Source organism: Castor canadensis, chromosome 2 (genome assembly GCF_047511655.1).
Source record: "Castor canadensis chromosome 2, mCasCan1.hap1v2, whole genome shotgun sequence".
In the NCBI taxonomy this organism is placed as follows: domain Eukaryota; kingdom Metazoa; phylum Chordata; class Mammalia; order Rodentia; family Castoridae; genus Castor; species Castor canadensis.
Window position 1 is genome coordinate 167,594,048 of NC_133387.1, and position 10,786 is coordinate 167,604,833.

At 34.9% G+C, this 10,786-nt stretch overlaps 1 long non-coding RNA gene across 1 annotated transcript; it reads right to left on the reverse strand.

Annotated features, from left to right (window-relative positions):
* Positions 1-312: 312 nt before the first annotated feature.
* On the reverse strand, positions 313-10,583 carry LOC141417538 (uncharacterized). Its single transcript, XR_012442176.1, has 5 exons — positions 9,860-10,583; positions 8,060-8,146; positions 7,354-7,447; positions 4,835-4,918; positions 313-910 (listed from the first exon to the last, which is right to left on the reverse strand). It is a non-coding gene; the product is annotated as an uncharacterized lncRNA (long non-coding RNA).
* Between the last annotated feature and the right edge of the window lie 203 nt (positions 10,584-10,786).

Below are 10,786 nucleotides of genomic sequence, written 5' to 3' on the forward strand. Positions count from 1 at the left end.
ATGTAAGTACATTAATTCAGTATGGGTTCCATTCTGATTCTGTTATTCTCTCTTCATTTTTTGTCTTCACAATTTTATGAGGAAGATTTCCTCCTATTTGACTCTTAGGAATTTGAGACATAGTCCTTATAAGAAAGGCAAGATAAATGCCTGGTACTTTAACCATTATTCAGCAGTTTTCCAGACACCGATTTGGGAATGCACCAATACAGTTTTTCTTTTTTCCAATAACTCATGAAATTACTGGATATGATGTGGAATTCTGCCATCTATGATTTGTGGCACCTTAATAAAAGCTCCAGAGTCCTTTTGACACATTAAGTATTTGATAGCATTCTGGTTCTCTGGTATGATAAAGTATCCTAGGCTTATCTTGTGTATATGGAGCTGCAGACCTGGGTAAACTGATTCTTCAAGGATCCCTGGCTCCTGTAAGTTGGAAATAATATTTAGAAATGACAATCTGGATGAGAGGGTGCCCATTAATACTGAGTTGGCCATTGTTTCTGGGTCATTTTGGTAAAATTGCTAAGAAATAACTTTACCATACAATATAGTATAATGTATACTCATAATTCCAATCCAAATTCAGACTATGCTTCTTTATTCAGCTATGGAGAAATATATTATATTAGAGCAACTATTTCACTGAAAACAACTATGAAAGTTGAATTTAAAAGTGAACAAAATTGTTTCATGGCACTTGAGAGAAACAAAGTCAACCATAATTCAAGAGGCCAGTATATCCAAGAGAGAAGGTAATCCATTGGTGTGAACAAGACATTCTGCAACAATTCTTCCCTTCAAAGCATTTTCTGGGAAGAAACCAGGAACCTGGAGCTTTTGCTGTGTTACAGTGTACTAGCTTTTGCCAAGGGCTCTCCAGTCATTTGGTTGTCTGGAACTCATTCTAAAGAGGAGAGATTAGGAGATATTTAAACTATAATGCCACAATTGCTTCCTTCCCCAAATACTGTGCATGTCTTGAATTCATGTCTTTCCAATATGTACTGTACCCTCGATACCTAGTATACAACAATTATTCAATAGATGACTGCTAAACTATATTCACTGTCCCTGGTAGCATACTTATAAATGCAAGGCAAAGTAATCTCTTTTTCCAAATGAATATATGTTGAACATGATATATATGAAAAGTCTTTTTAAACCTTAGTTATTGAGAGATTAGCCAAAAAGATATAATAACTAAAATGCTGGTTTGCATAAGTGAATTTGCAACATGGTTTTATGGATTTCTGGTAAAGATAGAACAAAGCACATGTTTCAAAATTTATTGTTGCTGAAATATACAGAACTATCTTGTTCAAGAAGAAGATACAGAAGATGAGGCATAGCGGCTCATGCCTATAATCCCAATTATTCTGGAGGCAGATGTCAGGATGATTCCAGTTTGAGGCCACCCCATGCAAACAGTTAGGGAGACTCCCATCTCAACGAATAAAAGCTGGGCACAGTGGCACACATCTGTCATCCCACGTACATGGAAAGTATAAGTAGGAAGATTTTTGTTCACAACAGCCCAGGCATAAAAAAGAGACCCTATTAGAAAAATAATTAAAGCAAAAAGGGCTAGTGGCATGGCTCAAGTGCCTCCCTAGCAAGCACAAGGCCTTGAGTTCAAACCCCAGAGCAGGAGGAGGAGGAGGAAGAGGAGGAGAAGGAGAACCTTAAAGAGAAGGGTGTGTTGGGAGAAGAGATGTTAGGGAAGAGATGTCAGAAAAGGCAGAAGAGCAGAAATTCACCATCCCCACTTAACAAAAAATGGTTCATATTCTGAGGTAAATTAAATATTTATCTGATTGTCTTGGGAGAGAGGAGAAAGGATGAAATATAAGGGAGAAAATAAATTTTAAAAGCACAAGGAAAATATCTGGAGATGAAAAGTTTTTGCTTTTCTCTTCTACAGTCATGTGCCACATAACATTTGAGTCAATAATGGACCACATGTGAGATGGTGGTACCATAAGATTATAATGGAGTTGAAAAATTTCTATTATCAGGTGACATTGTGGCTCTTATAATGTTGTAGTGAAATGCAACATTACTCATGTTCATGGTGATGTTAGTATAAACAAAAATGCTGCACTGTCAGCCATATGAAAGTATAGCATACACAATTATGCATGGTACATAATGCTTGATAAATGATAATAAACCAAGTGTGACTGGATTATGACTGCATCCAGTCCCACATCAAGTGATTAACCCATACCATCTAGCTTTGTGTGACTATATTCTATTATGTTCACTCAACAATGAACTCATCTAAAGGCATATTTCTCAGAATGCACCCTTGGTGTTAAGCTACTCATGACTCTATTGTACCTGTCTATGTGAGTCATGCTTTTCCTTATACTATGACACAAAAAAGTTAGTGCATGGGATAGTATTCAACCTTTAAAAGAAGGAAACTCTGTCATTTGTGACCACACAGAAGAACTTTAAGAAAATTATGCTCAGTGAAATAATCTAGGCACAGAAAAACAAATGATGCATAATTTTACTTATATGTGGAATCTAAAAAGGTCAAACTTACAGAAGTAAAGAATGAAATGTTGATTTCCACAGACTGAGGGTGAGAGAATGGGAAATGGGGAGAAGTTGACCAAAGGGCACAAAGTTTCAGTTCAGTAGAAGGAATAAACTTTCAAGATTTATTGCATAGTGAGAGTTGATAATATACTGTATATTTCAAAATTGCTTAAAGAATAGTTTTGAACATTCTTACCACGAAAAGAAAAGTCTATGGTGATGGATATTAATAACTTTATGTAGTCATTCCATCATGTATACATATACTAGATGCATAACACATACATGTATTACATATTATACAATGTCATGCATATATCACATTGTACCCAATAAATATATGCAATTATTATTTGTCAATTGAAAATTTAAAAAATTTAAGTGAGTACAGACTTTTGCTTCTGGGAAAATGGAGTAGATATACTTTCCCTTATTCTCTTTGCTAAGTATAATTTAAACCCCCTGCACAAAATATAAAACCATCACAAGAGGACTATAAACAGTGGAGAGAAGAAGATGAACCAGTAGGGCCCTTGGAACCACAGAAGGAGTTTATCATTATTTTATTTTTCCTCATGTATCCCAGGTTTGGAGCTGAAGAAGCCAGCAATCTGGGAATGCCAACAGGTGCAGACCAGAAAAAGCTCCAATAAAATTCTGCTTTCTCTGGCAGAAGGATAAGGAAAAGGGCAGCCTATAAAGACAGAAAACTCTTAGGTACTAACTGCTACACCCCAGCCAAAACCCACCTACACTCACAACAGCAAGGGGAGGGTGGAAACTCAGACATCCACCCTTGCAACTCTGTAATAATGTGTTCCAAATGTCTGCATGGGTGGTATCAGCAAAAACCAAGTAGGGAACCAAAACTGTCATCCTCACTCACTGCACACAGCCCTGTCCCTGACCACTGCCACCCGGCAGTGACAAGGTATTTCTTCCTTCTCTCCATGAGAATATCATGAGAAGGAATGGTAGAGACTCAGAACATTCACACTCAGCAGTGGTGTGGTCCACTGTCACCATGGTGTCAGTGAAGACCAGTGGTTACTAGAACTTGGTGTCCAGAGGTCTTCAGAAGTCCATCAGCTCTCAAGTTGAGTCAATGGAGACTGAATAAGATACCTGGACTTTGTCTAAACCCAGAAGTAAGAAACTGTACTCCTGTCCCCCTGCCAGAGTGTCATTAGGGATAGCTTGTTAAGAAGAAAGATTTCAATGAGAGCCAGTCTCAGAATATAACATAGAAAAGCCCAGATTTCAATTGAAAATTATTTGTCATACTAAAAACCAAGATCTCAAACTAAATGAGGAAAAAGGACTATAAATACCAGCACCAAGATGACAGAGATGTTAGAATTACCTGACAGATTATAAAGCACCCATCACTTTTTAAATGTTTCATCTATTGATTGTCCACCAGGAAGAATGAGTCATTGTTATAGAAGTGCTTTGAATTTATCATTGATGTAGCTACTAGTTTTAGAAAACAAACAGGCTTCATATTGAAACTGCTTCAGCCAAGAAACTAAATTCTTCAGGTTCTGTGAGTAGTCTGTAAGACTTTATTAGGAATGTTCAAAGCCTATATCATTTCTACAACTATTATGTATTAGAATGAAAATCTGTCACTAACTTGGACTATTAATAAATATGGTGCATTAACATTAAAAACCAATGCACAAAAGTGCCTAAAAATTTGTGAAGAGAATAAAACATGGCAAAAAATCTTGGGTATGTCAACAAGAAATTTAAAATGTGCTTGATATAAAACATATAAAGCCTCCACAAAGAAATAGAAAGTCTTAGCAAAGAAATAGAAGGCAAAAGGAAAGACCAAATGCGAATTTTAGAGCTGTAAAACATAGTAACTGAAATAAAAAGTTCGTGGATGGGTTCAACAGCAGAACGGTAAGGGGTGATACAGAAGAAAGTTGGTGAACTGGAAGATATAAGAATGGAAATAACCTGATCTGAACAACAGAGAGAATAGGTTGGGTGAAGAAATGAGAACCATCCCTCAGGGACCTGAGGGATGATAATCAAAGATCTAACATTCATGTCATCAGAGTCTTGGCAGAAGAAGAGAAACAATGGGGCTGAGAAAGTACTTGATAAAAATTTTCCAGTTTTGGAGAAACATAAACCTGCAGATTCAAGAAGCAGAACAAACTCTAAGCAAGATAAACCAGAAGAAATCAATTCTAAGACACAACATAATTACTTCTGAAGACTAAAAAGAAAGAAAATTTAATGCAATGAGAGATAAAGGATACATTACCTCTACTGGTGAAATGATTCAGTTTATAGCAAATTTTTCATCAGAAACCATAGAGGCCATAAAAGTGGCAGTATTTTTCAAGTGCTGAAGGAAAAAAACAATCAACTTATAATCATTTTCCCATTGAAAATATATTTCAGGAATAAAGGGAGAATCAAGGTATTTTCAGATAATGGAAAATTAAAGATGATTTGTTAGCCATCAGACATGCCCTAAAAGAATTACTAAAGAAGTTTTCTATAGAGGAAGGAAACAATAAAAGAAGGAAACTTGGACTATTGAGAAAGAGGCAAGATCAAAATAAGCAAAAATATGATTCAGTATTATAGCTCTCCTTTTCCTTTTGAATTTTTTAAATTATGCTGACAGTTGATGCAAAAATTGCAATGTTGTTTGCTGTGGTTCTAAATATATGTACAGAAAATATTTAAGATATCTAGATTATAAATGAGAGAGATAGAATGATGCTAATGGAAACATTTCTATATTTCACCCAAATTAATGAAATTAAAACACCAGTAGACTTTGATGTCATATATATATAATGTAATACCTGCAGCAACCATCAAAAATCTTTATAAAGAGATAAACTCAAAAATAATACACATAAATTATAAAAATATTCATGTAAACTATAACAAGGCACAAAAAAGAAATGGAGAAATAAAGGGAGAATATGAAAAATTAAGCTCCATAATTGTGTAAATACACTAGAGACAGGCTGAATGGATTAAATAAACATGATCCAAGACTTCCACTAATCTTTCTCAATTAAAATATAATGATATAGACAAGTAAAAAGTAAAAAGATGTGGTGAAAAGAAGTGCAATGCAAACATTAATCAAAGGAAAGCAGGAATGACTATATTAATATTAGATAAACTAAATTTCAGGGCAAAAAAATTTGCAAGACAAAGAGGAAATAATATAAAGGTCAAATAACCAAGAAGATTCTAACACCAAACAACAGAACAATAATATATCTGAAGGAAAAAATATGTGGACAGAACCAAAAGGAGAAAAGAATAAGTGCATAATTTTAGTTGGAGAAGTCAATATCCTTCTTTCAACAATAGAACGGCTAGATAAAAAATCAGCAGGGATACAAGATGCAACACTCCCATCAACTAACATAATCAATACACAACAATTAATACAACACTCCACCCAACAACAGAATACCCACTTTTTCAACTTCCAACAGAATATTTGCTAAGATAGATCATATCTTGAACCATAAGACAACCCCCCCAAATATAAAAGAATTAGAATAATACGGAGCATATTCTCTGACTTCATTGGCATCAAAGTGGAAGTCAGTTACAGAAAGAAAGCTGGAAAATCTCCAAACACTTGGAAACTATACAGATCATTTCTAAATAATCCATAGGTCAAAGAGAATGTTTCAAGGGAAATTAAACAATATAATAATTGCATGAAAATGAAAATAAAACATATCAAAATGTATGGGACATAGCTAAAACAGTACTGAAAAGAAACTTGATACCATAAATGTATATATTAAAAAAGAAGAAAAGTCTAAAATTAGTATTCTAAGTTCTCACATGAAGATCCTAGAAAAAGAAGTACAATGAAACTGAAAACAAGAAGAAGGAAGAAAATAATAGGAGCAGAAATCAATGAAATTGAAAACAATGTAAATGGAGATTAATAAAACAGACCAGTCTCTTTTAAAGGAACAATAAAGATTGATAAAATTGAAAAGCCACAGGTAACACTAAGAAGGAAAAAAAAAGAAGACACAAGCTACCAGTTTGAGGAATACTATTAAATACTGCAAGTATAAAAGGTTAATGAAGAAATACCACAATTCCATAAAAAAATCAACTGCCAGAACTCGCCCAATATGGAATCACTTGAATACCCCTAATAACTGTTATGGAAAGTTAATTTGTAATTAAAACACTTCCCCCCAAAAGAAGTTTCCAGACCCAAATGATTTCACTGGAGAAATATACCAACTGCTTAAAGAAGAGTTAATACCAATTCTACCCAATCTTTTCCAGAAAATCAAAGGCAAAATAACATTTCAATTTATTCAATTTATGAAGCTATAATTACTCTGATCTGAAAGCCAGAGAGAGAGAGAGAGAGAGAGAGAGAGAGACAGAGAGAGAGAGGAGAAGAAGAAGAGGAGGAGGAGGAGGAGAAGGAGGAGGAGGAGAAGGAGGAGCTACCATAGGTAAAAGACCATAGGTAAAAGACCAGGGGTTTTTGTTTTATAATAATGTCTGACTTATTGTAAGCATCCAGAATGCGCAGAATGAAAGTAGTAAAATATTAACGCAAAAGGTAAGATTAACTCTGTTAAAAGAAAAGAAAAACAAAATAGCATCAACAAAAATCCACTAAAATAAATCTATAGAACTATGAGGAGATTTGGGAATTGCTCACATATAAAGAGAATGACCCAAGTTTTCCCTTAGGACTTGAATATAGCCATAGCAATGGACTGGACAAAAAAAAATGAAAAATGTAAAATCAAACAGGTGGCTTACCTATTGTCCTGAAAAAAATATGCACTGTCACCAGGAAGGAGACTGGGTTAAAACAGTCCAGAGAATAGTGATCCGTCAACTGGACACTGGATCCCTAGAGGGAAGATGAGTGGTCACAGTTTTATAAGCCTGATGTCACGAATCATAACCATCACCTAATTGCTCTCTTGCTCAGTCAGTTGTATTTTTATATATAAGCTATGACACCAAAATGGACACCAAAATTAAAGCCACAATAACATCTCAATAGCTCAAGAAAATAAAATGTTTAGGAGTAAATAAAATAAAATGTACAAGATTATATGTTGAAAAGTACATACTACTGATGAAAGAAATCAAAGAAAACATGAAGAAATGAGATATACTATGTTCATGGATTAGAAGACTTAGCAATAATAAAGATGTAAATTCTTTCCAAATTGATGCACAGGTTTCACACAATTCCTATCAAAATCTCAGCCAGCTTTTTTTTTTCTTTTTGAAGATGCAGACAAGATTATCCTAAAAGTTCTATTAAAAGCCAAGGGAAACTGAACAGCTAAAACAACTTTGAAAAAGAAGGATGAAGTGGAAGCAATCAGTCTGTTCTACTTCAACACTCATTATATAGCTAGACTACCTAAGGCTTTGAGGTACTGGCAAAGAGAAAAATATGTGTCAGTAAAACAACAGAAATTCAGAAATAAACTCATACAAATATACTCACCTAGTTTTTCTCCAAGTTGCAAAAGCAATTCCAAATAAGTAGCACCTAGGAACCTGGCTCAAGTGATACAGTACTTGCAAAACGAAACTAAAGAAAAACAAAAAAAGTAACAAACAGTGCTGTAGTAATTGGAAATCCATAGACAAAAATATGAACTTTGATCTATGTCTCATACCTTATCCAAAGAACTTAAAACAGATCACAAATTTAAATATAAAACACAAAGTATAAAACTTTCAGAAAAATTTGCAGGAGAAAAACTTTAAAGACCAAGAAATCTATAGTTCTGGCTTTGAAACCAAAACCATTATCCATCCATAACAGCAAAAATAGATTGAGTTTCTTTTAATTTAGAAATGTTGACCTATAAAAGATCATGCTAAGAAGATGAAGACAGGCACCAGTGTCTCACACTTGTAATCTTACCTACTTGGGAGGCTGAAATCTGGAGGACTGTGGTTCGAGGCCAGCTCCAACAAAAAGTACAATAGAAAAAGCTGAGCATGTAGTGCACACCTATCATCCCAGCTATGGAGAGAACTATAAAATTATAAGGATTTTGGTCCAGGTAGATTTGGGCAAAAAATGAGACCTTATCTCCAAAATAACCAGACCAAAAAGGCTGAAGGTGTGGCTCAAGTGGCAGAGGCCTGCCTAGCAATTGTGAAGCCCCAGTACTGAAAAAAAAAAAAAAAAAGAAAGAAAGAAAAGAAAAACAAGCTATACAGTGTGGAAAGTATTTACAAACCACATATCCAAAAAGAGACTAATATCCAAATACTTGTTAGTAAAAAAAGCAAACAATACAATTAGAAGTAAGTAACCAACATTTCACTAAAGAAGTTATTCAGATGGCACATAAAAGATGTTCAATATAATTAGCCACCGGAGAAATGAAAATTTAAAATCACAATGAGACACAACCACATAACTATCAGAAGGGCTAAAATAAAAAATAATGACAACTTGGAATATAGGCAAGGATGGAGATAACTAGATCATTTATACATGGCTGGTGAGAATGCATAATGGTACTGTCACTCTGAAGAAAGTTTGACAGTTTCTTAAAATATTAAACATGCAACTCTCTTATGACCCAGTAAGTGTGTTCCTGGGCATTCATCCCAAAGAAAGACTATATTCATACAAAGACTATAATTGAGTGCTAATGGCAGCTTTATTTGTAATAGCTCAAACTGTAAAATCTAGATGTCCTAAGAAATAAATGGATAAGCAAAGTATAATATATTCATATTATGCAATACTTATGCACTGAAAAGGAACAAAGTATTGGTCCATGCCACCACCTGGACGAATCTGCAGAGAAATATGCTCAATGTAAACATCAGTCCTAAAAGTTTGTATACTGTACTATTTCATTTGTGTAGATCTTTGAAATGGGAAAACATGGAACTGTAGAAAAGAAGTGAGTAGTTTCCAGGGGATAAAAATAGGGAAGGGGGCTGAAGGGAAGTGGATGTGACTATGAAAGGGTAGCACAGGGTTCCTTGTGGTGACGGAGAGGTTCTATATCTAGACTTATCAGTGTCAGTACCCTGGCTGTGATACTGTCATTTTGCAAAATGTTACCATCGGGGGAAAACTAGGTAAAAAGTACACAGGATTTTTTTCCATGTTACTTACAACGGAATGTAAATCTACAGCCCTCTCAATATAAAAAAGATATTAAAATGTTTTTTCAATCTGATTTTTTATTAGTGTATATTAAATTACAGTTGGTAGGGGTTTTATCAGGACATTTTCAATATTTTTAAAGAATCAGGTATTGGGGGTGCATACCTATAGTCCCAGATACTCAGGAGTCTGAAGCAGGAGGAGAGCTGGAGTCCAGGAGTTCATGGTCAGCCCAGGTAGCATAGTGTGACCTCATCTCAAAAAAAAGACTTTAAAGATAAGTGCATAGTAACATTAAGGGAGGACAAAAGGGATTTAACCTATGCTTAGGCAAGAACCACTTATAGAACAGCTTCTATAATAATCCTCTTTATTGAACACTTACTCTGTGCCTGGTATGTTCAAGTTCTTTCTATGCATTCTCTAGCTTAATCCTTTTAACAGCCCTGAGAGATTTAGAGAGCTTAAGTAACCTTGTGCAACTTACTCAGTAAGTGACAGAACCAGGAATTTGAAGTTGGATGTGTTTGACTTGAACGCTGTTCTTCACCACTGTGTTGTACAGCTTTCCTATTGCTGGTGGAAGGGAACCCATTGAAGTGTTATAGGTGCAGTAGTGTTGTAACCTTTTGATCCCCAAAGAAACCACATGCTCCTTCTGTATTTGAAATTTCAGAGGTAAGTATAAAAGAAACAAATCATCATTTGTTCATTTTCTTTCAACTCAGTGCCAGGTATTGAGTTGGGTGGTGAGTATCCAAAGATGCAGAAAAATGTGTCACCTGCCCACGAGGAGCTCAAAGACGGGAGAGAGTAACAGACAGTGAGTGGTCCCTGTACAATTATCCTCAGTATCTGTGGGACAGAGGTTCCAGGACCCCTTGTGAATACCAACTCTTCCCATGCTCAAATCCTTTATAAAAGATGGGCTCACATTTGCATATATTTATACTGTACACTTTAAGTCACCTCTAGGTCACTTATGATTCCTAATGCAAAGTAAATGCTATATAAACAGTTATACTGTATGGTTTAGGGAATAATGACATGTCTATACATGTCCAATATGCAATTTTCCTAAATTTTTCCAAT